Source organism: Miniopterus schreibersii, assembly GCF_964146895.1.
Source record: "Miniopterus schreibersii genome assembly, chromosome: 17".
NCBI classification, from domain to species: domain Eukaryota; kingdom Metazoa; phylum Chordata; class Mammalia; order Chiroptera; family Miniopteridae; genus Miniopterus; species Miniopterus schreibersii.
The window spans coordinates 6,894,199-6,921,543 of NC_138117.1; the positions used below are offsets into that span (position 1 = coordinate 6,894,199).

General features: G+C 46.3%; 1 protein-coding gene across 7 annotated transcripts in view; it reads right to left on the reverse strand.

The window, feature by feature from the left end:
• The window catches only part of NCALD (neurocalcin delta), a 204,036-nt gene that overhangs the window by 23,215 nt on the left and 153,476 nt on the right, over window positions 1-27,345 (reverse strand). For 2 of the 7 annotated variants that reach the window (XM_081116999.1, XM_081116998.1), the window contains one exon: window positions 22,257-22,403. The exons of 3 other annotated variants lie outside the window; for them this stretch is intronic. The gene's annotated coding sequence lies outside the window, so the exon portion shown is untranslated. Of the gene's footprint in view, window positions 1-13,991; window positions 14,014-22,256; window positions 22,423-27,345 lie in introns of those variants that run through there. 2 more of the 7 variants (XM_081117000.1, XM_081117005.1) reach the window with 2 other exon arrangements.

Genomic DNA, 27,345 nt, shown 5'->3' on the forward strand with positions numbered 1-27,345 from the left:
ATCTACTGTTTCCTGCCTTGGAATGAATATTCTTATAAAAATAGCATCCGACATGGGCTAGGGAAAGAAGGGAATCTGGGATTCTGGTTGCAGCTCCGAGCATTTTCACTATTTTATTCTCATAACATCACTGTAGAGTCGGTAGAGGGATATGATATCTTTGTTTTATTCCAAGGATGAGGCGCTTAGAGAAGCCGACTGTCATGACAAAGCCATGCCACTTGTGGCCCCAGGGGAGCAGGATCAGAATCACTTTCCCCACTGCCACACCCTCCGTATCTTCAGCTCAGTCACCTGCGGTGTCTGGGTGGCTGCATCTGTGGGAATGTACTGACCGACCACTCCCGACCCTGGCCAACCCGGCGGAAACATTCATGTTTGTTCAGCAGCCGTGGGTACAAGGAAGAAGTTCATTAACTAACAAGAAGAGACTATAAAGAAACTGCTTTTACGCTCACCCGAAAAGTGGGCTTTGTGAGGATCAACGAGATAATGCAACAGGGGCTGCAGGAGTGAGCACTCAACCGAATCTTCATCTTCATTCCCTCCACTTCGGCTTCCCGGGCCTTCTTTCCCAAACCCGCCGGGCATGCTCCCTTCTTAGGGCCTTGCACAGGCTGTTCCCTTGGCCTTGAATGTCTCTGTTCACTCCTATCTTCATGGCTCAAACCCCCCTGCCCCACCCCCCATATCCTCATGGCTCAAACCCCCCCTGCCCCACACCCCATATCCTCATGGCTCAAACCCTCCCTGCCCCACACCCCATATCCTCATGGCTCAAACCCTCCCTGCCCCACACCCCATATCCTCAGGGCTCACTCCTCAGCTCCTTCAAGTCTATTCCAATGTCACCGTCGAGGTGGCGGCCCTCCTCACTACCCCTTTCTCTACTTTGCCTCAACACTTATAACTTCTAATATACCAGCAACTTTATTTTCCTTATTGTCCATCTTCCCCTCACTAAAACAGGCTTCTCCATCTTCCCCTCACTAAAACAGGCTTCTCGAGGTCCCGGGGTTTGGCCTGTTTTGCTCATTGCGCTAACCTCAGTGCCTAGAATAAGGCCTTACCCATGACAGCTGCTCAGTAAAACTGTGTTGACTGAATGAATGAACGATTACATCTTGTTTGGTCTCAGTTCTAATTTACCCTATTTGCCCTTTGCTCCTAATCTCACCACACAGATGATAAAAGTTTTAACTAAGACAGAGGCCCCTGCATTTGGAATCACGTGCAGCTTCTCTTTCAACCCACTCATTCTTGCTACTAATATTTAGAGCGCTGCAGAGTCTGCAGGGCCCTGCACCAGCTGCCCAGGCCACAGCGGAGCAAGCGCGGCCTCTCCCTGCGCGAGTTGACGGGGGCCACGTCAGCAGATCCTCGACGTGCGAGAAAAGGGGCAGCATTAACTACTCCTCTAGAAAGAAATTCAGGGTGACGCTGTCCGGGTGTTCCCAAGGTCACATGGCTGACAAGTTCCAAAGGCGGAGGCAAGAACAAGCCTTCAGGGTCCGTCCACTCAGCGCAACGCCTTAGGGTAGGAGACAGAGCCCAGCTGGGGAGGGTGCGGCGGGAGCCCGGCCTGTGAGAAAAGACGCCCTGTCCAGCTGCCCACGCTGTCGCTAGTTCCATTTCTCGGTAAGAGAAAAGAAAATGGAAGTTAATCCGAAGAAAGGGAAGGTGAAACTATATCCACAAAATGCAAAACAAATCCAAAGGATCCCCACCACCTCTGAAAAGGAGGGGGTGCAGCTCTGTGGACAGGCTTCGTGTCCAACTAGGCAGGTGGCCTCTTTTACTAGACCGTGCGCCTGGGGGGGGTCTTCTCACCTATCATCCTGCACCCCCCTTCCCAGCAGTAACCACCTAACATTTTCCCTACTGCCCCCAATTCTAACAGCAGCGGTCCACTCCTATTGAGCTACCTTAGTTTCTCCAGACCTTGCATTACAACAAGCACTGTGAAAAAAAAAAATACTTCAGGATCAGCGTAAAAAAAAAGAATAGAAGTTCCCCAAATATCCTAAATTTGTTCAAAAATGCTTGTAGCGTTTTCCTGGCATGTCACTGCCTGGGTGAGGGTCAGCCTGGGCAGTGCCAGGTAGAGCCTGTGCCCTGTGACTGTGGCGAGGTCAAGCAGAGGAGGCGTCCTGTGTTCTGTCCCTGTGCACACACACGCGGGAACCCACCTCAGGGGACCCACCTCCTGAACCATAAAATGCACCAAGTTCCTTAGAAGAAATGTACAGACAATTAGATTCCGACTTTTCCCAAACAACAGGACTTCTGGCCTTTGTTATTTAATCTCGCAGAACCAAAGGGCTCATTAGCACACATAGCTTAGTCTTCTGGTGTCAGCAAAGACAGCCACAGTGTGGAGCTGCAGGGATGAGAAGAGGAGAGGGCGTTTCAGGCCATGCACTGGTCATGCAAACTAGTGAACGCCTTCAGTGTATGCAACAGGCATACAGTGTGTGCTCAGAAGCACCAGTGCAAGCATACCACAAATGGCTAGAACTGACAACCGAAATCTTTCTCACCGACGACAGCCCCGGAGACTCAAATACGCGCACTCCTACATTAAACCAGACTTTATGGGTGGGGTTGGGACAAAATGATCCCAGTAAAAAAATAATGACAATCTAAAATGTATCCAAATAATTTTATTGAAGGAGAAAGCCATGAAGGAGGAGTATTGTTTTACATGTAACTATTCTATTTGAAGATAAATTTGGCAGCACCCTTTCCCGTCATTAATGAATTGTGATGTGCGACAGTGTGTAAATAATACAGGGCACCATCCCAATCTTCTGAGCAAGTCATTTGTTTTCTTAAGAGCAGCATTTTCCATTATTAGAAAATTACGCAAAAATGGAATTTGATTATATTCACACAGAAAGTGATAATACGCCCTGCCGGTGTGGCTCGGTTGGTTGGGCGTCATCCTGTGCGCTGAAAGGTTGCTGGTTCGATTCCTCAGGTCCTCCCCAAGAGCTCCAGCCCGGCCCCCTCCTCCATCCAGCCTTCTCCACGCCGTCTTCACCCCACCGGGGCTCCCCTGTTGGAGGCGGTGTAGCACAGCAGCGGGGAGCTCAGTCTATTGGGACAGATCTGGATTGGAACCCGAGCTCTGCCTTGCCAACTGAATAGCCTCAACAAGACCTCTTCCCAAAACAAAACAAAACAAAACAAAACAAAAACACAACTTCTTGAAACTAGAGCATTTTAGAGATCGCCATTTCCAAAGGAAATCCTGGCTTTACGTTGTGCGGTTTTCATACTCAAAGAAACAGCTCCGAAGTAGTGGAGAGTCTCCATATCTGGCAAGACAGGTGCAGCTTGCAGAACTTTTTGAAAAGTTTCTCCCTATCAAGTTTTAAAAATCTCAGGGTTGGGGTTCCAGGCTGGGTGGGGATCCTGTTTCACTACTGGCTTACCTACCCGTCTTCACTGTCAAGGTTAAGCTTCGTCAGAAAATCACCTGTGAGAATTTCTACTAACCATGTGTTCCCCCGCAGCAGCAGGGCACGACCTGGCCTTGTATACCTCTTGGCACACGCAGAAGATGTCACTATCTGCGCAGCACCCTGGGTAGGCAGATGAGGGTGCTGGAGGCTCTAGGAGGCCTTGAGGGGTCCTGTCACCCGAAAGGCCAAGGGATCGATACCACTCCATTCACAACTCACCAATAGGCCCCACACCTGGGCTGAGAAATCCTGACTCAATGACCAAAATAAAATATAGCAACTGTAGGAAAGAGAAAATCTCACACTCTGTTACGAACACTCACCACCAATTCATAACGCAATCGCTTTGCTTTTGATTACGTCCACTCCACCATTTCTGCTGGCGGCCCCCACGGCATGACATGCACATGGATCCGACTTGCGGCGCTCACTCGTCCTGCTCTAGCCAACACAGTTTCAATTATGTAGAAATAAGCGTTGAGACTCAGTCACTGAAATTCAGGGCAAGAAACTCAGTCCACAGAATATTTGCTTTTCATCTCACAGCCTCACTGATACTGGGTCAAATTTTCTTTCGACAGACACATCCGACGTCCTGCACCAGGGATCCAGCCCAGCCGTCGTCTTAACACTGGACTGGCTGGAGTTCATCAGAACCTTTTCTCAATGGGACTCGGTTACAACAGTACTTTTGGGAGAAAAGGTTTTTTTCTGGTGCCTGTCACACATTTGCCCACTTTCTGTTTTGCAAAGAAAGAGGTGTTTAATCGTGAACAATTTCTTTCCCACGGAGGAATGCCACAACGGCCACCCTAAGACAGCTGCAGAACAGTAGCTGGAGTGGACTGAATGGCAAAGGGATGGCACAGGGCAGTTAGCCAGTAGGTGCTGTGTCCACAAATCTGTTCTCTCCTTGCTATTTGGCGTTATCACAAGCACCTGCTATGTGGTGTCTCTAACTCATCAGGGCCTCTCGTCCCCAAGCCCAATGATCACCCCCACTACATTATTGGTCTCATGCCAGCAGTCTGCTAAATGTTTTCCGTACATTATCTCACTTAATCTCTGCAACAACCCTCTGAGGGAAGTACAACTCACCCATTTCACAGATGAGGCCACTGAGGTTTAGGGAGATTACATAATGTCTCCAAGATCAGACAGACAGTAAATGGAGGAGCCAGATTTGAATCCAGCGGCACCAGACTCCAAGTATCCGTTATCAAAATGCAGTTCGGTAGCATGTTTAAAGGCGGGTGGCTGAAAATGGAGACCCCACTTGTTGTTACGTCACAGTTTGGCAAAGCGCTGTCACATTCATCATTTTATTTAATTTTCCACAGTAACTCTGCAGACTAGTCACCCCCACTTTACAGTAAGGAAGTTAAGGTTCAGAGAGGGAAAGCCATGGAGCAAAAAATTCAGAGAAACTTCAGGTCTCCACTATAAAGATGAAATTCGGAAGCATAGTCATGCAATAGGCTACACAGTGATAAGAAATGAACATGGACTTCGAGGTCAAAGATTTGAACTGGAGTTTCTGTTCTGTCAATTACTGGTTAAGTGACCCTGAGCAAGTCATTTCACCCACTGGGCCTCAGTTTTGCATGCGTAAAATGGGCATGAAATGACAATCATACCTTAAAAGGTATGGATCTCGGCTTCTGCCAGGCTAGGAGGCAGGCTGCCTCTCCTGGGAGGTGTCTGCAGTTGGCCCTGGGAGGTATGAATTGTAAAGAGGTTTCCACTTAATGACATCCTTCCACACAGCGGGCTCTCATGTTCAGCAGGAAAGTCAGACTTTTTTAGGGTGATAACATCTGGGTTTCTTTTTTTCCCATCAGAAATAGATCCAAATGCAGAAATGACCAGAGTGTCATTAACTGTTTTCATGCTCTATTGAAAACCACACGTAGCCAAAACAATGCGAGTGTCCTTCAACAGACCAATAGATAAGCAAAACGGTGTATACACATACAATGGAATATTATTCAATCTTAAAAAGAAATGAAATTCTGACACATGCTACAATGCAAATGAACCTTGAAGGCATTATGCTAAGTGAAATAAGCCAGACATAAAAGCACAAATAATGGCATGATTCCACTTACATCAGGTACCTAGAATAGGCAAATTCACAGACAGAAAGTGGAACAGAGGTTACCGGGGCTGGGGAAAGGGGGTGAGCGAAGGGTGAGTGTTATTTGGTAGAGTTTCCGTTTGGGGTGATGACTAATGCAAGTTACACAACCTGGTGAATGTACTTGATGCTGCTGAGCTGTGCACCTAAAACCAGTCAATGGTATATATGTTGTGATGTATATTTTATCATAATTTCAAAAAAAGAAAAAAGAGAGAAAGGACCACCCAGCAGCCCTGGGATGACGACTCCATGAACAAGGAGGGTCCCCGAATTCCCCCTGGCTTCCTGGCTTCCACATGTCACTGGGGCAGAGCTTTTCTGAGTGACCGAGAAAAGATCAAAGCCAAAGGAAACAATGCTCTTCCCAAGAGCTGGCAAAGAGCACTTATTAAAGCAGCCCACTGCCAAAATGATGGACTCCTCGATTGTTCCCGTTCAGTCGGGGACAGCAGGCCCCGCGGCCGGGAGGGGCAGGGAGTGCCCTGCTCCCAAAGGCTGCTGGGCCCTTGGACCAGATGGCAACCACACAAGCCTGTTGTTGTCTCCAGCGAATGACTTATGGCCACGGATGTTATTTATTTCCAAGTTCAAACTATAATTCTTCAGACATTTCTGAAAAAAAAATGATTCCCCTCAAACAATGGCATTTTTTGGCTACTGCAATAAAACTTAATTCCTTCATTTCTGCTCATGAAATATAAAAAAAAAATTTTTTTTATTTTATTGTGCCATTATAAACAGATTTTCTCTGAACTGTTTTCTACAATATGTTAATTTCCTGGGTCTTCTAAGTAATCCTGGCTAAAAATGCAATAAATGGTTTTTTAAAAGTATAGATGTAATTCTTTTACCGATGAAAAAAAGTAGTAACTGCCAGCTGCAATTCAACAGAGCTGAACGGAAAGAGCATAATTTACGTCTACTTCTTTATTCCTAATAACAACTGTAAAAATAACTAAAAATTCCAGGGGTTGTAGTCATGGAGACACCGCTACCTTTAAAGTGTAAAATACAATTTGTCGAGGAGTGTCTGGCAAGACAGAATGAAAACTAACAAACAAACTTAATCAAAATCTTTACAGTCTCAGCTTCCGCTTTCAATGTGGATTATTTCATAACAACCAGTGCCTGGAGGTAGCCACGCACACGAAGGCCGATTTCCAAACGTGGGAAACTTAAACAGAAGCGCGGGAGGCCCCGCGGCACTTGACCCCCGGGGGGCCGGAGCGGGCCCAGTGCTGCCGGCGGGCGGGGAAGGGCCCGCCAAGGAACAGCGGGGATGAGAGGCGCCCACCCTGCGGGGAGCAACCCAGCGCACCCACAGCAATGCGAGCTGCAAACGCGAGCCACGGAGGTCATTTTAAAGAGTCTAGTCAGCACATTAAAAATTAAAAGGAGCCTGGCTGGTTTGGCCCAGTGGTTAGAGCATCGGCCCATGGACTAAAGGGTCCGGGTTTGATTCTGGCCCTGGGGGGGGATGCATGTGGGAGGCAACCAATCGTGTCTCTCTCACATCAATGTTTCTCTCTCTCTGTTCCTTCTACTCTCTCTGAAAAGCAATGGAAGAAACATCCTCCAGTGAGGATTAAACAAAAATTAGAAACAGGTGAAATGAATTTTAATAATATATTATATTTAACCAAAATGTCTCCAAACATTATCATTTCAACATATAATCAATTTTAAAATTATTAATGAAACATTTTTTATTTTTTGGGGTTCTAAATCTTTGAAAGACCAAGTGCCTTTTTTCACTTAACAACACATCTCAGTTTGGAACAGCCCCGCTTCAGGTGTTCAGTAGCCACACGGAGCCAAGGCTACCCTGTTGGACCAAGAAGGCAGCAGGAGGCATAGAAAATATGCAAATCCCTCAACAGCAAGACTGTCCCTTATCAGGGCTATAAAAGAGCCATAATAAAACAGCTGGGGCATCTTCAAAGAGGTGGTTGCATCTGAGCTGAGTCTTGAGAGTCTTTAAGTTAGGACATGGTAAACTCAGGCTTGTATTATATAAAAAGCTGACTGGAGGCTGAAGGGAAGATCCGACGGCTGGGACAGTGATAAAAGGAATCAAGAGTCCAGGCAAGTGATGTTGGGAACCTGCGCAAAGGCCGGGGTGAATTTAAGAGCTATTTTGGAGGTGGAATTAGGAGATGTAGTGACTGACTAGAGAGAAAGTAGAAGACACTGTGCATGGGTACCCTGCAACCATTTCTCTTTCTTTTCCCATTAACAGAAAACCGATTTTGTTCAAGTGTCTGCATCTTCTGCAACGCCTTGTGTGGGGGAAGGTGAAACAATTCCCAGCCCCAGGAGGGTGGATCTTGATGAACATGAACCAATTATAGTAGCTGCATCTTATCAACGACTTGCTTAGGAAGAGAAATGGAATCCAATTTTGGCCACGGAGACCTACAGGTCTCAAGGGTGGGGATGGGATTCTGAGAAGGGCTTTCTTAGATCTTAAGGAAAGACACAAGGAAGAGACCGTCTCTGCGTTGGTGCGTGCGGGGTGCCGAGGATGTGCTGTCTAGAACGACTGCAGCCAATGTCATCCCGAGGTGAGTCAACCAACGTCTGAGAATGGCAGTGGAAAGACGGACTCTGGATGACATCATTAAACCACAGGAACAGCCAACCCTGGAAACATTTCACCTCTGGACTTCTTGTTTTGTGAGAGAATGCATGTGTGGAGTATTTAAGACACATGGGGTTATCTCTTATTTGCAGGTTCTCTTATTTCCATCCTAACAGGAAAAGGGAAGTCTAGACAGTGCCCGGCCACGGACAGCAGCCCTGTCTTTCCTTTGTTCCACACGCTCTATAGTGTGTGAAGCTCTTTTGCCTCCTGGCCTCCTGGAATCCTCCTGACAGCCGGGGAGGTGTTCAGGCAGACCCTGTTGTCTGCTTGTGTCTGCACAGTGTCCCTCCCCCTTCTTTGCATTCCCAGCAACTAGTACAGTACCTAGAATAACAATAATCACAACCATTTCTTAAGCTTTTCCTATGTGTCAGAAACGGTTCAATGTTTTATATACGAAATCTCTTTATTTCCTCATTTACAATAGCTTCCAACAGCTCCATGAGTTGGGTTTTATTATCACCAGTTAACAGATGAGGAAACTGAAGCTCAGAGAGGTTAAATAAATTCAAGGTCTCAGAGTTAGTGACGGAGCTGCAACTTGACCCAGGTATGTCTCTCTGTGAAGGTTATGTCCTTTACCACCATGATGCAATGGCACAGAGCAAGTCCATATGTTTACTGGATGAATGCATGGATCAATTAAACCAGTAAATGGGCGCTCAGAGATGAAGTACCTTGCATAAGGTCTCCCAGCTGGAGACAGATTCATGGCTTGACACAGGTCTTCTAACCCCAAGGCCACTGGCTTTCCTATCATATCTTATGACACTTCCAGCTTCATTGAGGTATAACTGACAACCCGTGACTGATATTTACCTGGCACTTGGTCAGATACCACCTTGAACGTTTCCTGGCAATTTCTTTGTGTATGAGTCTTTTCTGTACAACCAGATTGTCCATTCTTTGAGGTGGCACATGTTTTTGGAGTTCCCAAGCAATCAGAACAATGGATTCTTTACAGTTAAGAGCTCAATTTTTAAATATAGTGTCTTCAAAATACAAGGCTATCAAGGTTCGAATGGCCATAACTTCTGGTTTGCCTGCCATGGTCCTGGTTTTTGCCTGTTGCTCTGGCTTTATGATCAATAGAGTAATATTAATACTCTCAAAAGTATTCCTGTTTGAACAGTAAATTATATGGTCACCTTAATCATGAGCTCAGCTGGGCTGTTCGGCTATGCCTTGTCAACCAGCACTGCTACTTTTGGATAAGGTTGGATCCAATAGCCATGAAGATTCATACTCAACACCAAGAGCTTTTGTGCACAGAGCCTACCACACCTCACCACCTCCTGTCCACCATTCATCCCATATTCTCCTTTCTCTCAAAGTCTCTTCTCTGAATCCCGAGTTTCCCTTCCAGCAGCCTCTTTCCAGCCTGCCTCTCACATCCTAAGGCTTTCCAGCAGAAATGGGGTGATAGGTTTTGAAAAGCCAGGGAAACGCATTGTAACACTGCTGTTGCTGTGTAGCTGCCATTCTTGGCTGCAATCCTTTTAGACTAAAGACAACAACACCCCTTTGTACACAGCCAAATAGGAGAAAGCAAACCTTTCGTGGCTAACCATTCACCTTTTGGCCCCTATGTCCTATACGATATGTGTATGTCTTGGGAATGTGGGCCATGTGGAAAAGCAGAGTATTCTTTTACCAACAAAAACATTTAGTGCTGGAGGAGAGTCCCAACAGGTTAATACCATATGAGCTCAGCTTGAACTACTTTGGGTTCTGGAATTATGGCTGATGTGAAGAAAATAAGCAGTAAGATAATGCCTAAACACACTCACATACAGAGCTATCTTAGCTTAGGGGACCTACCAGAAACTACATTTTTGTCCCTCCACCCTTTTCGTATTAAGACAAATGGCAAAAATCCAATCAGAAGCAGCCTCATGTATGATTACACATGCAGGGCTAGTGGGCCCACTGTCTACAGGGAGAAATGTTTCAAGACCCTTTATTCTGATGATCTAACAGAGAAGCTGGTCCATTGTCTGGGTGAAGGACCTTGGGGAAAAAGATTCCACAGGAGGCAGATGCTTAAGAGGCCTTGACTCAGCACAGTTGGGTCTGACCTATGCCCTGAGAAGTGGATGTATAGGTGAACCCCCTTGGTTGGGACATTCCCTTGGCCTGGGTGGTCAGTAGGACCAGCTAGGATTCCCTGCAGTGATGGACAAGCAACGACTGTCAGACCGCAGAGGGCCAGTGTTCAACATCACCACTGTGTGACAGTGAGAAGCAAGTACAGGTGGACCAATGGCACCTCAGCAATCTAGGCAAGGCATGTGGAAGCCAAGGGCCATTTTCTAACTGAATAAGCCCTGGAGATTGCTAAACAGTGAAGGGGAGGGATCAGATCAAAGGAGATACATTGGCTTTCCTGCTAATAGGGTATATGGGAGCTGTGGATATTTAACTAAAAAATAGGAAGGATGCAACGTCGCTTGTACCCCGGTGTGTGGAATAATAGCTCTCACTAGTTACAAATGCATCTGATAAAAGAATCTGGCTGGGTGAGATTATCCTGGTAAGAATCTTGCTCAGACACACACTGTACATTGTGTGTTTTCTTTCATGATTGTTGAGTTCATCCTCTTAGCATCTCTACTATGCAACAGGTAAGTTACTGACTCCTAGTCACCCCTGGCAATAAGTTATGCCACAGTACCCATGCCATCTTTCCAACAAGGGTGCGCCTGATACCTCCTGGAAGGAGTAACACGGTCAAAGACAGAGGGGCTCCTTCCTCCGTCTCATGTATCTCTGTCTTTTTAAAAAGATTTTATGACTCCTTCATGCACCTCTTTCCAGTAAGCAAAACCCATCTCCCACTGTCATCCCTCTTCCTCTCATTTCTCTTGGGTTCCAGGCCAGTATCTACACATCACCACTCACCCCGACTGTTGGCCTAAGATGGCCTTGGGATCCCGTCCTCAACCTCTCATTCAACAGCCTCACATTTTCCATTATTTAACATCATCTCTCATAACATTTCCACTTTGACAGGAAAACAACTTTCCAAAGTCAACGGATATTTCTCTTTCAAAAAGAGAGTTGGTTGAGCATCAGGGCACCAGGCGAGCCGCGAGAACACTGTCCGAAATGTCTCACCCGTCACTCCGTCTTCACGACCCCCCTGAAGCTGGTACAGAGCCCGGCCGCTCTCAGAAGGCCGTGGGCCAGCGGCCCGGAGGGGACCAGCCTTCGCTACCCCTGTGACTTCTTTCCCAAAGCACAGGAGGGAGGGGGGAGGCAAAAAGAGAAGCGGCCGCCTCTCTTTCCCAGCCCTGACCGAGTATTTTGAATTCCAGTGGTGCAAAAGATCTCATCTTCCCATGAAATTACTTTTCACTTGCCTTTCTCCAGCAGCCTGCTTCCAGAGAGCACTCATTTTCTGACTCGTCTCCCATCCAGACAGCTCCATTTTCTTGCTAGGCCACCTGCTTGCTTGCAAATGCCAATAACGCCCCACTGTTGTCAAAGTCAAGTCTGATCTCTCAGTCTGATGTTACAAATTGCTTCTCGATCTGTCTTTTCTAACGCTCTTCACCCTCTCTCCACTCACTCCTGCCCCAACCACATCGAGGGGCAGGCTCTTCTTAAACAGCCATGAGCTCTCGCCTCTTCACAGGTCCCCCTCCTGCTGAGGTCTCGGTCTCCAGTACCCTCCTGTGCTGCCCAGACTTCTACCAAATAAAGCCTGAATCAGTTGCTTACTCATCAGTTGCAAACGATCACTCAATGAGCATGTTCTAGGTGTCAAACCCTGTCTTGAGCACTTTATATTCCAGTATTTCTTTTAATCCCAATTAATAATGGCAGATCCAGATTTAACCCCATACATCTGCCATCGAAGACCAGGTGCTCTTGACCCCATCCCCCTGCCCTGTGTCTCTAGCATATATCTTTCCTACAGTGCTCACCGCATTACAAGAGAGTTGCTGTTGACAGATGGGAGTTCCCTGGAGGGGTTACAAACACCTCGACAGCAAGGCTGGTTCTTATATAGCTGATTATCTCTAGCGCTAGCACACAGGGCGTGCAGAACACTTTTTTTGTGTGTAATTGAATTTCAATCTATGCATCCGCTAATAAGAAAAAACTCAAACCCAACTAAATCAGAGAGTTGAGCCACGCGTAGATCTCATGGCTCTTTTATGTAGAGAAAATAAATCCAGAGGCTCAGATGGATAATAAAGCAGCTGTCTCTCCACTTCCAACTCCAACTTACTTCATAAATTACTATTTTTAACTCACCTGTAGGAACCTGGCATTGTACTATTCACGGCAACCATCTGCAACTCCACTGCCAAGCACACAAGCAGATGCCTCCTGCATTTTCAATAACAGTATTGCTTAATCCGAAATTCGTTTGGAAGACAAAGAAGCATTCATAAAACGAAACAGTGGTGAGTGTCCATAATAAGGAAGTCTTACAGCAAAGCGTCCCACTGACTTATACAATGCTTCCATGCCGATGGCTGGAAGAAACCTTTACAAAGATTCTCTCTCCGAAGCCTAGGCAACGTGCCAGGAAGGTTGTCAGTGTCTGCAAAGACAAGGAAACTGAGGGAGAAGGGAAGAGGGGAAGGGACTGCCTTTAATTCCCTGGTACACTGGGGAAATTGCAAGCAGTAAAATAAAGACAATATGCTTTTTTTTTTTTTTTCTTTTTCTGGAAGGAGCTCGCATCTGAATTCCAGGTAGGTCTTGAGAAGGTCCCAGGGAACAGCCTACTCTCAAGGCCAGGACAGGAGAGCAACGTTCCTTTCCTACTCGTATTTCAATTCAGCTACACAACAAAAGAGGTCTGGAGTAAGGCGCAGGGAGCCATAAAGCTAGACATTAGTCCCCAAATAAGATGAGAAAAAGCCATCGAAGTTTCAGGTTATCCGACTGAATTTTCAGGAGCTATTGCCACTATTGTTTCCTTCCCTTGTGTGGAGAAAATGGGAGAATGTACAACCACCCCCAAAGCTCGGCTTGGGCAGCAAGGTCTGATGCTCAGAGCGTGTCATCAGTAGGGCACATCGGAGGAGACGCCAACCTGGCCCCTGATTAAGCACAAATACTTATTGTTCCTTAGTAAGTCCATAAAAGGCAACCAGTCCTGTATTCTGACGCTGCGTTCCCAAGGCTGTACCAGACCCCAAAAGATTAGTGAAGATGGAGGTCAGTAAACAAGCTGACCCAAGGTCATGGGTCCTGTCCTATTAGCCTGGTTCTGACATGATCTCCAAGAGCTACCGACTGATAAGACACAGAGGAAGCCTGGTTAGAGAAAGGGCATCCCCTTCCTCGCAGTAAAACACCTTACATACCCACAATTTGTCATGCCAAGAACACAGAGCCTGGGCTTGGCTGGCCTGGCTAGCAACGGACTTTATTTTTACAACACGTATCGCTGCCCCTTTACCTCCAGGCCAGTGGGCTCTGAGCAGCTGGAAACCAGAGCCGGCTGGAGGCCCAGCTGAGCTGCCAGCTCCTGGGAGCCGTCCACACTAGGAGAAAGGACTGGCCCCAGGCCAGACTGCTAAACAGTCACCCGAAAACAACCCAGGCTGATATCTGGATTGGGGTAGCCAGGTTCCCGGAGAGCGTCTGCCTGTCTTAATCAGATTCAGCAAACTCCTGGCTAATTCAGATAAACGAGGAAAGGCCGGCGCGCGTGGGTGAAGTTCCAAACCAGAAAGCAGAGGCCTTCCTTCAAGGCTCCAGGGCAAGCCGGCTTTACCTTCCCCGACGCTTCAGGCTGAGGCGGGGCTGGGCCCTCTGCTATCGAATCCGTATCTCATCTGGCATTAGCAGCGGTCCTGTAAATTCAGCAGCTCATGACGCTGGGTTCTGCAAGGGCTCGCTCTCGGGAGTATGACAAACAGCCCTTCTACTCCTGTTGACCATATTTATTGACCCAGCTTGGCCTCTCTTCAAAGGCATCGAGGAGATAAACCCAGGGCAGCTGAGGTCAGAGGATCGTAACTCGCCAGGTAGCAGAGTGCCAGCGGGTGAGGGTTTTCTTTACAGATCCAAGCCAGGGCTCTGTCCCCTTGTCGTGGGAGCTGCGAAGAGTTTGAACAGATGTTCGGATTCAGGGGAGGGCCGCTTCGCTGCTGCTCTGTTTACTTCCTCCAGCGCGATCCATGTTCATTTCCTCATGGGCTGCAGAAAACAATTCGAGCAGCCTAACTGCTGCCTGGGGGCAGGGAGGCCGCCCGGGTCCGCGGGGGATGGTGAATTCGGAAAGGAATGCAGTGTGTATGCCACCCAGGCACCCGAACCCCGGGCTTTATTGGGCTTTATTTTCCAGAATTGGGTCTGCAAATTTGCCGGAGCGGTAGCTTGGTCTCGGGGGCATCAATGAAGCTGCTGATCCGCTGGAGCAGAACCATCCCCCCCCCCAGTCTACCTTCTGCACCTGTTTTGCCGTAGGCGGCCTCTCTCGGTTAGCACGAAGGGGTGTGTAAGTGTACGGAGAACCCATCTGCGACCACGTGTCCTTTGACATTTATTTTCCTGAAGTATTTACCCTGGGATTGAACAGTGTTTGTTTGGGGCATTAGGAATAAAAACCCTCCACAAAATCTCTTGGGTGAAAGTACATTAATCAGATCAATCATCCAATCAACAAATATTTATTGAACACTCAGTGTGCAAGGTGTTGAGAAGGTGAGGTGCAGCCCTGTCCTTTTAAGACCTTTTCAGCTGGAACAACAGAAACCTTCGTAGATGTGGCCGAGCAGGGACTTTTATTTGCCTCCCAGTCAATCACTCCTTCCTTCTAGTTACAGAACTGCCCGAGCTGGGCACGTGGCTGCCCTGCGCACTAGGCTTCTTGTCTGCAGTATGGTCATGTGACTGCGTTCTGTCCAATGGGATATGAGTAAAAGTGAGCCAGGCAACTTCCAGATCACATCCTTCAAAGGAAGCCACCTGTTCACCTTCCTCCCCCTTCCCGGGGCCCAGGACAACCTGTGGGAGAGTGAGCCAAACCCTGCCTCCGTGAGAACAGCACGGCAGAGGATGTTTAGAAGGTAAACAGGATTTTCTGACAGGTTGGATGTGAGATGTGAGAGGAAGAGACCAGTTGAGGATGGCTCCAAGGTCTTTGGCTTGGGCCAAACTGGAAGAATCTGTTGCCAACCCATGACAAGGGAAGGTGTAGATAGAGTAACTTTCATCCAAAAGATCAGGAGTCCAATTTTTGGAAGGAGTTGGGCCCCAGAGGACCTCAGGGGACAATTTCCTCTCCCTTGATTTCTTATCAGCTGGGGAGAGGGAGAGAAAGATACCTTCTATTTTGTTTAAGGCACTGTTATTTAATCTCTGCAAAAGCAGCTGAATTAATATCCCCACTAATATATTTCCTATTAGACCAGGAGTTTCTGGAAGCCTCTTTATTACTCCCACCCCATCACCAAGCCCACATAGAGAAAGTGCTCACCTCATATTTGTGGATGATTATACAAAGATATAGTTAATAAAAAATCCCTTTTGCTCTTATAAAATAATTTAATGACATCGTAAGTGTTATAAGAAGATAAAAGGATTAACTTATATGGAAAGCTCCAAAGTGATATCTGGCTTGGCTTCTAACCAAGCTTAAGAGCTTAAGAAAAGGCAAGGGGAACATAACATTAATACATCAGTTTCTGAAAGTTGAAAATATTTCAAGACCAGGGGATTTTTATCAGATGACTGAAACACACAGAGATAAGATTAAGAGAATAAACCTTTGCTATGGTCATCTACAACTGTGTAAATTAGCACTGGTCTGCACACACTGCTATGTGGGTAAGGTCTATTTTTAATTTTTTAAAAAAAGATGGAAAATATTTTCCCAACAACAGTACTGCAGCATGTCCCTAACATCAGCGCTTCTTGCCTGTGACTGTTAAGCACTGCTTTAGAATAGCTTCACTCTTACTAATGTGTTACCCTGGCCAACTGCTTAATGGCTGTAACCCTGTTTTCTCATCTCTACAACAGCAATGCATCCAACAAAAATTTATGGCTCGTATACTACATAGCAGTAGCATTCTAAGCATTCTACCCAAGGCAGACAGAAAAATGCCAATCAGGATAAATAAGGAAATTATGTGGAATATAAAAGGTAAGAAGTACTTATGGATAAAACGAAAACAAAGGAGGACAGGAGTACTGGTAGCAGCAATTTTAAATATGTGAGCACAATAGGTCTCCATGAGCAACGCTGTGGCCCAAGTTAGGGCAGTAGCAATGCAAGTGGCAAGCGGTGGTTCAATTCTGGGGATGTTTTGATGGTAAACAGGATTTTCTGACAGGTCGTATGTGAAATGTGAGACGAAGGGACCAGTAAAGGATGACTCCAAGGTCTTTGGCTTGAGCCAAACTGGAAGAATCCATTGCCAACCAATGATATGGGAAGGTGTAGGTAGAGTAACTTTTGTCCCAAAGATCAAGAGTCCAATTTTTGGACATGCTGTATGTGATGGTTAATTTTATATGTCAATTTGACTGGCCCACAGGGTGCCCAGCTATCTGGTCAAAGATTATTCTGAGTATTCTGTGCTTTGGGGCAAAATTAACATCTGACTAGGTAGAAGAGGTAAAGCAGATTGCCCTCCCTGAAGTGTGTGGGCCTCATATAATCAGTTGAAGGCCTGAATACAAGCAGGCTGACACTCCCTGAGTGAAAGAGAATTCTTCCTGCTTCGCTGCCTTCAAACTGGAACATTGGCTTTTTTCTTGCCTTTAGACTCAAACTGAAACATGGGCTCTTCTTGACCATCAGCTCTCCTGGTCCTCAGGCCTTTGGGTTCAGACTGGAACCCAAGTTGGGCCTCCAGTGTACTGATTTGCCTAGCAGATTTGGGACTTGCCAGTATCCATAATCTTTATAATAAATATATGCATACATATATACATACATATATCCTACTGGCTCTGTTTCTCTGGTGAGCCCTGACTAACTCATGGTGCTTGAGATGCCTACTAGATATTCAAGTGGACAGTCCAGTGGACAGTTGGATATGAGTCTGGAATTTGGGACTTAGTTTAGGGCTAGTAACATATATTTGGGAATCCCTGGCAAAGATGGTATTTTCAGCCAAAAGACTGGGCAGGATCATTGTGGGAATAAATATTGACAGAAAGGAAGAACTGTCACTGAGTCCTGGGTCCCTTCAATGTCTAAAGATCAGGGACTTTAGCCACAAAGACCGAGAAGGAGCAGCCATTGGGACAGGAGGATACCAAGGAAGTGTGTTGTCCTGAAGCCAAAGGGAAATAACATCAAGGGGGAGGAGTAATCCCGCCTATCAGATGCTGCCGATTAGTTGCTGCCATTGATAAATGTCATTGCATTCAGCAATGCAGTGGCCACTGGTGACCGTGACAAAGAAAAGTAGCATTGGAAAGGTGAGGCCAAAGCCCACTGGAGTGGGTTTAGGAGCTAAGGCGAGGAGGGAAGATGGAGACCGTGAGTATGGGCTCTCTTTGGAAGAGCTTCGTTAAAAAGGAGTGCAAGAAGAAAGGACCCCAGTTGGCAGAGAAAGGGGGGTTCGAAGAAAGATGTTTTAAAATGGGAGAGAGCTAACAGCAGGTTACTAATACCATCAGCTGCCCTTTACGGAGCTCCTCACTGCACTTCTAGGTGCTCACACGTGGCAACCCATTCAATCCTCTAAATGGTTTTGCCGTGTAGGTATTAACACCTCTGCCTTTCATGCAAGGGAACAGATGTTAAGAGAAAGTGGGGAACTTTACAAAACCAAATCCGTAAGTGGCTGTGCCAGGACTGAAACCCAAGTTGAAAGCAGGGACTCTTGACGACATTGCACTCGTTGCCTCTATAACAGAGCCGGCTACTCATAGAACCTGCCTCCCGCAGGGAGATCAGACCTGCGATGGCACCGGGCAAATGTTAACTGTCAGGCCTCTCATCACAGCGTGCAGGACGCTCTGATCTTGCAGGGCAGTGTGCAAAGAGATTGGGATCCTTCTGGGTCCCAGCCTTCAGGAAGGAGGTGTCTAAAACGACATCCCTACAATCGCTTCTATACACAGCACTCCATGCAAACAGCACTTACATCACGTCCAGGAAGAACAACCAAGAGTGTGCGGCCTATTTTCAGACTGGGCAGCTCAGTGGGGAGCAGGCCCGCCCTTTCTCACCTACCACACTGGTGGGGATCCAAGGAGTTCCAGAAACACTCGCTGCTCCTGCAGCTGCTGCGTGAGCCTGAGGGGGCGCTGTTCTGGAGGTGGGCTGCGGTGGGAAGAGGCTCACTGCAGTCCTTGGCAATGAGAGCTCCTGGGGTCTCCAGCTATCATCAAACCCCAACTGGTACAGAAATCCAATATGCCAAGATGAAATCAGGCTGCAGTATTACAGATGCCTTTTTAAAAATACATGATTTTTTTTCTCAGTGAAAAGTAAGTTGCTCCTGGAGTCCTTGTTTTGGCTCAGAATACAATTTCCTTCTAAAGCTGGATGGAAATTCCCTGCACCGAAGAGACCAGGGATGTATAGGTCGGGGAGGGGTGGGAACGAGGCGAGAAAGCTTCTTCCAAACCCAACCTTACTATGTGAGATGATGATCCTGACATCTCAACTCAGGAGACAGCAAAGGAGATGCCTCCCTCAGGTAGGACAGGGCGCCCGGGGAACAGCCATTTCAATTAGCGCCAGACTGGCTGGAAATGAGGATTACGACGTCATTTTCAACGAGAGCCCGAGGATAATTTGCTTAGCATATGGACTTACTACAGGAGACTTGACGTCTTCCCTCTGCAATGCAGCATTCACCTCACTCAGGTTCAGTTCTTACAGAGCACATATCAAAGGCCCTTTCCATTCTCACCTAAGGATCACCACGGAAAGGCCCTGCACAAGCCTCCTTCACAGTGGACACTGATCATGCACCCAGAAAATGCTAGTTACGGTCCCTCCAGCCTCCCACCCCCAACACACCTTATTCTCAGTCATTCTTAACTTTTAGGGAAAGCTGCTTTTTGCACAAAATAGCCCATATTGAGTGCATGCACAAAGGCGTTCTTTAAATTTTTTCAGAGGTCTGTCCGTCACCTCTGGGTTATGACTTAGGAGAAACACTAGAAGACTGGTCATCAGGAAAAAAATAAACAGTAAGTTCCATTTTAAATTGGAAACAATTGGACTTCATTTATAAGCTGAATTTTTTTTTCTTCATTAAAGAAATAATACATGCTCACTGAAAATAAATTCAACCAATACAAAATGACATAAAGGGTAATGTGAAAAATATCTTACACTCTCATTCCTCCAAGATCATAATGAACAACTTGCTGTATATCCTTCCAGCTTTTTCTTTGCGTGTAACATGTATGTGTGAGAGATCCCTAACATGAACTGCTTGAAGTTGTGTGTGAAGTTTTGTATGCACATATGCACATGCATTTTAAAGGAAAAGGAACCATAACTTTCATCAGTTTTCAAAAAAGTTTAAAATAAATATTACTATATATGTAACAACATAAAGTATAACATATATATAACTACATATACATTCCTATTTAGTTTGCAAAAATCTAATCATAATCTACATATAATTCTGAAATTCATTTTCATCCATTTATGGGCATTTTTCTATTTTAGAAGTAATTTTTGTTGCTCCTGGTATTTTTTATTATCACTTAGTTTTTCCCCCTTTAAGTGCCAGAATCTGGGGCTTGGAGACAGAGAGGTCTGGATTGGACTCTGGGCTGGACCCCTTACAAGTTCTGTAAGTTTGGCAAGTTACTCAGATTTCTGAAGTCTCGGTTTTGTCATCTGTAAAACCAATTAGAATTATAATAGAATCATTGCAAGGCATAAATAGTAAAATGTATTTTAGGCAGTTGGCACATGCAACGACTGGCATAGAGTGAATATTCAATAAACACTAGTGCTTTTGTAGGTAGAATTCACTTGGTCCAAAATCCTATATATACCATCTGGAGAAGGCTTTTAAAATCAGGATTTAGGATGACAACCAAGTGGATTATTAAGAATAAAGCTGAAACCACAGTCTGGGATAAAATAGTACTATCCGTTACTTAAGAGTAAGTCAGCAAGCAAATGATGATTTATACAGCTGTAAATGTTACACAGAATCAGGTGTCAGTCCTAACCAGCATGGAAGACAACTGCCATGGAGTGAGCTGATCAGGGCTCTCCCCTCTCTAGGATATGGAGAAGGCCACATCCTACACCATTCCAGGCTGGGGCTGGCCTTCCCATTCTGGGTTTTATTACTCAGGTCTCAGATTCTGCGTGCACAAATGCTGCAAGTTCAATGGAAGGGCAGAATTCCATTTTGTTTGCACGGCGCTGGTGCTCTGCCTCATTTATGAACACAGAGATGGCTTTGGTCTTCAGCGAGGCCTGCAGCTCTCTCCACTCCCAGTACCTCTGCCCTGCGGTGTCCACTCTACTTCTGGCCTGCCGGGCAGCCCAGGGCAAGGGCAGGCCTGGTGGAAGGCCCTGCCGTGACCACTACTTATCGGGCAGCAACTAAATTCCAGGCATGTGCTAAGCACTTTGCATGTTTTCTTTTCTAATCTCACAGCAATTCTGGAAGCTGTCATCTCTGTTTTGCAGATACAGAACTTGAGGCTTAATGAAAACAAGGAAGCTGGGTAACATCACAGACTTAGCAAGGGACAGAGTGGGAATCTGAATCTCTCTATTCCAGACCCAGGAGCCCACGGATGCTACCTCTAAGCTTTTGCCTCTGTGTGGTGGCCGCATGTGACACTTGCAAGGCTGGTGGAGAAGGAGAACACGTCAGTTTGGTGTCCACTGGAGGCTTCCCTTGGACGGAGCAGGTCTGAAGCACAACAGGCCTCCCCCTCGGAGGGGGTCTTTCTGCAGGGTGGCCCTTTCAAACTCAGTCCGCACCTGCGATCGGAGCTGGAATGAACTCCTTCAGCTTTGCAGGAAGACCAGTGAGAAAACCGATCAGAGAGGGTAAGTGAAGTTATCTGCCGCTGGCAGAATCACGGGCTGCAAAGATGCCCACATCCAAATCCCCGAAGCCTGTGAACATGTCACCTTGTGCAGCAAATGAGACTGCAGCTGTAACTAAGAATCTTGAGAGGGAAGGTTCTCCTGGACTGCCCAGGTGGGCCCGATGTTGTCACAAGGGCCCTGATAAGAGGGAGGCAGGAGCGTGAGAGTCAGAGGAGAAGATGTGGCAACAGAAGCAGAGGTCGGGGGATGCCGGTGCCTCTAGAAGCTGGAAAAGGCAAGGAAAACAGGTCCCTCCCCAGCGTCTCCAGAAAGGAACCCTGCCCCGCTGACCCATTTTAGGCTCTGAGAACTGGCAGAGAATAAATCTGTTGTTTCGGGCACTAAATTTGTGGTGACTTGTTACAGCAGCCATAGGAAACCAAAACAATGTCCATATCCCAAGTATCTTATAACAACACTGTTCATATTCAACTCAAAGTCCTATACTCAATTTATTTAAATCTTAAGACAAATGTCTCTTGGTATTTCCTATAGTCCATTAGTGATGTTCTGATGGGCCCACTTCTCCCTCTTCATAAAGAAAATGAATTAAAAGATATCTGTTAACTTTTAAGTGAACATTGCACCGAATACTCCAGATATTTCCAAAACCTAAGAGAGGCCGGCATTTCCCCTCCCCCTGGGAGCTGAGTAGGCGCACGATCCTCCAACTGACACACGTTCACGCGCCGACCCACAGCTTTACAGTCTGAGCCAGGCAGGCCTGACGGGAGGTGAATGCAAACTCTCATTTTTGCTGAGATACTTGTGAACATTTTCAACACCCACTACAACAGCAACTTTCATCAGCTCAGCTGTAGGAAAGTTAAAAACTCTTCCTAGTTTTGATTCTAATAGATGACTTGGAGAGAAGCGTGTGTCAGTTTACATACATAAATTTAGAAGCACTGTGAAATCTCAAACAAAATTAGCCACCAGGGAGGGGGGCAAAGCTCAGGTAACTTCATTAACCCGGGCGGAGCCACTTACATGCGCAGGACTCGGGATAACGCTGGCCAGCGGACTGAAGGGGGCGCAGCGGAGCAGTGGCGGAAGACCCAGCAGCCCGGGAACAGAGTTCCAGCAACAGGAGCGAAGACCGTTGGCAGATCCACGAGGCTTTTGTTGTTCTTGTCGCTGAGAATGAAGAAGAGTCCTGTGGTTGGAAGGTTCCTAACATTATCACTGTTAATTGAATAATCCAGGAAACAGAGCCCAGACATGCATCCTTTGTGGCCCATACACTTCAGAGAGAAAGCTTTGGTTTTCGGGAAACCTGCTCTGTGTCCCTGTGCCCTCCAGCTGGACACTGCAATCACCCATGTTTCTGTGCAGAGGCTGGACAGCTTCGGAATCGCCAAAGAGCACCAGCTGGTTCTCTTGTATGAATCGTTTCTCCAACCAGCTGAACACGCCTGGCATTCCCGACTAACCCTCTTAAACAAAACCTCATCTAGAGCTGGCATTATAATCATTAGCCAAAAGTATTGTAATTATTATTTTTTTATTTTCCCCGTTACCTACAATCTCTTTGTAAACAGGCTGCTTCTTACTCTGATAGTAACAATTTACATAGAAAAAATGATTTAAGATGCCAGATTTCCTATGCAAACGCCTTGCTGCCTTCCTGCAAAGAAGCAGGCTGGCAAATAGGTGCTACTTCTTTACCAGGAAAAAGTAAAGCGAGAGGAAGTGACTGGTCTGTGTGTGCCAGCTGTCATCTGGGACAGCAGGGACTCTCGACCCACTTGGCAAACAGCAGGAACTTCCAAGTCTCTTTTTCTCCCCCAGGGCACAGGGCAGAGTTAGCCACAGTCCAGCTCTCCCTAAAGGCCTGATTTCCAATAATTTTATTATCAACACAGTGATCTGTTTAATCTAACACTAAATGTGGCTTAATCCTTATGGTTGAACACTGTTCATATAAATGTTTAAAAAAATAGATAAAATCTTTTGACTATGTTATAATTCAAGGTTAAGAAAATACGGTCACTATACATTTATACATTATCAAGTGTAAGTAATAAGGTTTAAATTGAATCCCCCAAAACGATGACAGCCTGCCTGCTATTAAAACACTCTAGGTACTTCTTACCTGAGCCTAGAGACGAACTCGTTTCCTAAGCCCAGGCCTAGCTGTGTAAATGGAAACCCCTTTTCTAAGTTTCGTCTTTGTATCCCATGGAGACTGGTGAAAGATGACAAACGTGCTTACTCGGAGAAGGAAAGAGCTTAGTAGTCATGGACCCAGCTTGGATGCCATGGCTCTGATGGCCACGTGCTCTTGGGCCAGATTCAGCTTCTTTGGGCTTCGGTTTTCTCACCCAGTAATGAGGAATTAATACTAATTAACCTTAAAGGTGGGTAATGAGAAATGACTATTCCAGATGGCCATGGGGTATTTCTTGGGCAAAGTTAGAATGCTTCCATGATGAGCAAGGGGGTTTGAGTGGTTTGACTCTTAAACACTGCCAAGAGAGCCCCAATAATGATCCCTAAAGCGCCGGAGTGGAATGCAACGAAACAGCCAACAGGCTCGCTAATTACCATTAATAATGGTACTCTTCCCTCCTGCTCCTATCTGCCCTCTGGATAGCAACTTGGGAAAATGAACGGAAAAGAACACAGCACCTGGAAGATTCTTGGGCACACTCCTGCCACGCCAATGTTATCTTATTAGCAAACCATTTCCTGGAAACAGGTGTGCCCTGACTTAAAAAAAAAAAGGGGGACCCACAGTGAGAGAAATAACCAAACAAAGTGTTCTTTCATTTTACAAGCTTCCTTGAAATAGCAGCTTCCCTTGTGCATAGTTCATTAACTTATTACCCTTGGGAAAAAAAAGAAAAGCATCCAGATAGAGATGTAACTCTGAAATGATCATGTTAAGCAGCGGGGAAATGTGGTTTAATTTACAAAATCTTCACAGTAACTCGTGACATTTGAAGTGAGGTTTGCGCCCATGAAGCTAGAAAGAACTCTAAGAGAAAGAGACATATTTCGGTTGTAAGAACAATTTTCAGGCCCTGCCATCACCATCTCATGTCACAAGTGATGGAGACCATGGGCAGTGAGTCAGGGTGGAGGACTCATGGCCATGGATATGAGGTCTACCCGTGGCCTGTGGGCTCTGCCAGCCAGGCTCTCCCCTCCTTCATCTCCCACGGGGCGGGCCCCGAGGTCAGCCTCCTCTGAATAAGAACCGTTTAAAATCAACTCCCAACATATCCGTTATACCCTGAGTGCCAGCCAGGCCTTCTAAGGAAGGTGGAGGTAATAAGGCATGCCCCTGCCCCCTATCCTTGCCAACTGATGGTGACCAGCTATCCAAATCTAACAGCCCAGATCTTTTGGAAAATGTCCATAAATAGGAGTAGGGACTCATTTTAAAAAACAACTAGTTGTCAGGAGCAAGCCAGCTTTCAATTCACCAGCAGACTTCCTTCTGACAACTAGTTGCTTTTTATTAAGTTACCAAAAATAAGAGGCGAGGCACTCGTTCAGAGGTCTGAGTGATGGGACCACATCTGCCTGGTGAGCAAATCAGGGACAACTGGGGGAACCTTACCAGTCCTTGGACACAAAAGAAATCTTTTCGTAGGTGCTTAACTCCAGGGCTCGCTATGAACACTGAAAGAATACACGAAATAACAAACAAACCCATCAGCCTTCTAAAGGGGAGGCGGGAAGACCACCAGGAGGGGGTGGCGTCTGAGGAAGTGAGCAGAAAGTCAGGGCTACTGGTTTCTCAGCAGCAGAAGAGCAGAGATGCCTCCTTGAGCGAGGGCACAAGGACAACATTTCCGAGGATTCCGCGTGCTGGGTTTGACCAACATATGGAGCCGCGAGCCAGCTGGACAGATGCCATTTTGGCAGCTCCGTCAAGAGGAAAAAGACTTTGCTGAATGAGCTGAATCTTACCTGCCCGAGAGGAATTCCCTAGCTTTACTATAAACTGGGGGGGGGGGGGGGGGGCGGTTTAGAAGCATTGGAAATGGGACAAAAGAGAGTGTCAAGGAGACTGCAGGATCTAACAAGAGAAAACGAGGCAGCAGACTCGACAGAACAGACGTGAGAGAGGGAGACGAGAAAGAGGGCTACGCAGTGGCCAAGGGAAAGTGGCACAAGTGCTGCCATCCGCGATGGACTGTCCTGCAGAGAGGGCCCCAGCCCGCAGGAGGCAACGAGGAAGGTTCACTAAGCGTGTGGCCCAAGTCTCCCGGGGCCAGCGACAGCGTTAATAGGTAAGACGCTGTTCCAGCTTTACAAACAGACGTGCACGTAAAGCCTGTCTGCAATCTGAATGTTTGAGCTGAAGGTCAGGCAAACAAAAGTCAAATGGCCACAGCGTCCTTTGGGCTCCAGATACACCGCCCAAGGATCAGACGAGGGAGGGGACAACAGAGCCAACTCTAAGGCTGCGGACGCAGGAGCCAGTTAATGGGTACTTGCGGACGGAGCGATGTCACCTCGCGCTGCACCCGATTTATGGGAAGACGTGGGAAGGCGTAGGATGGGATTGCTTGTGGGATGCTATTTTTTATTTTATCGCCAAAGATGTTGTAAATACGGTCGTCACAATTTCGGTTGTGGTTTTCGATGTATGAATCACATGAAAGTCTGTGGGAGTCAGCTGAGCAGACAGCCAAATATTATAACACTCTTCCTGACATTTACTCTAATGGGTAAGGTTTAAAGTCATAAAAGTAAAGACGATATATAGAGTCCTCCTGTAAAAAAATTCATCTTTCATACACTGCCTTTAGTTTTCCTGCAGTCACTGGGACAGGGTTCAGAAAATATGGACAATCCCACCATTGGGACAAGCAACAGCTGGGATATCTTTCAGGCTAGAGATTTCTTTCCTGCAAATCAAATCTAGAACTTTAACGTTCGCTGAGCATACTATGTTTTATATTAGTGTAAACTCAATTTTAAAAGGATGCCGTGTCTCTAATTAAACGCATTTATAGAAAGATATCCAAAAAAAACTAAAGCTCAGCGCAGATAAAAAGAACACACTGTCTTTAGTTTGGAGATCGTGGCTCCACTGAATTTAAATATTTATCATATAATTTTTATATCTGGATCTTAATGAGCAGCAACTTTTATGGCATCACTTCTGGAAACAATAAAAAATGACATATTTTGGAATGCTAGTTCTAGTTGGATATCCATCACAGGGCGCCATTTAAATAACAGTTGCTTTCATAAAAAAATAATGGCACATTCCTTTCTGAACTTAAACTTTCAAACACCTGCCATCAAAGAAGCAAACAGGAGAGCCTGGAGTCAGAGAGTTTAGACTCTTTCCAATTTCTTCATCAAAGCCCCCAAAGCAGGTGTTCTTTTCGAGTCCAAAGAGTAAGAAATGTTTGAGAAAATCCTTTTTTGTAATTTCCCAGGGAACACATGAGGAAAAATCGCTAAGCTCTCATTTCAAACGGTAGGGATTTGGATTGAGTTTAAACAACAGCTTATGCAAAAAGTCATAGCTCCAGTTCTCTCACGCTGAGAAATGACGGCTTTGGACACTAGAAACTCGGGTTAGAAAGACAAAGCTACGTGACATCAGCCAACCAATGGCAAAGTTACCTGATTGGCTGGAGAGAAAAATGAAGCATTATCTTAGTCCCACTAAACAATATTAATACCACCTGTATTGCTCTTAAATATCCAGTAAGTCAAGTAAGAGTCTGAGCCTCCTGAGCGCCCCCTACTGGGGATCGAGCCCGCAACCCGGGCATGTGCCCTGACCAGGGATCAAACCGTGACCTCCTGGCTCATAGGTCGACACTCAACCACTGAGCCACACCAGCCGGGCTTCCCCCTTGATTTTGAATGTTTTTTTTCTGGGGACCTCTGGCAGATAGACCTGCAAGCTCTATCATGACTAACTGGAATGAACATTACGGTTTATCAATCACGCATGTGCTTTTACACTAAACTTGGAAGTTACATAAGCTCTTTAGTGCACGTTTCCAATGTTGTGCACAAGGTACCTTCTAGAGTATTCCTTCAGCTATGATCTCATATAACATCCTGCATTCTTCATCTAAGCACTACGTGCTTATTTTCT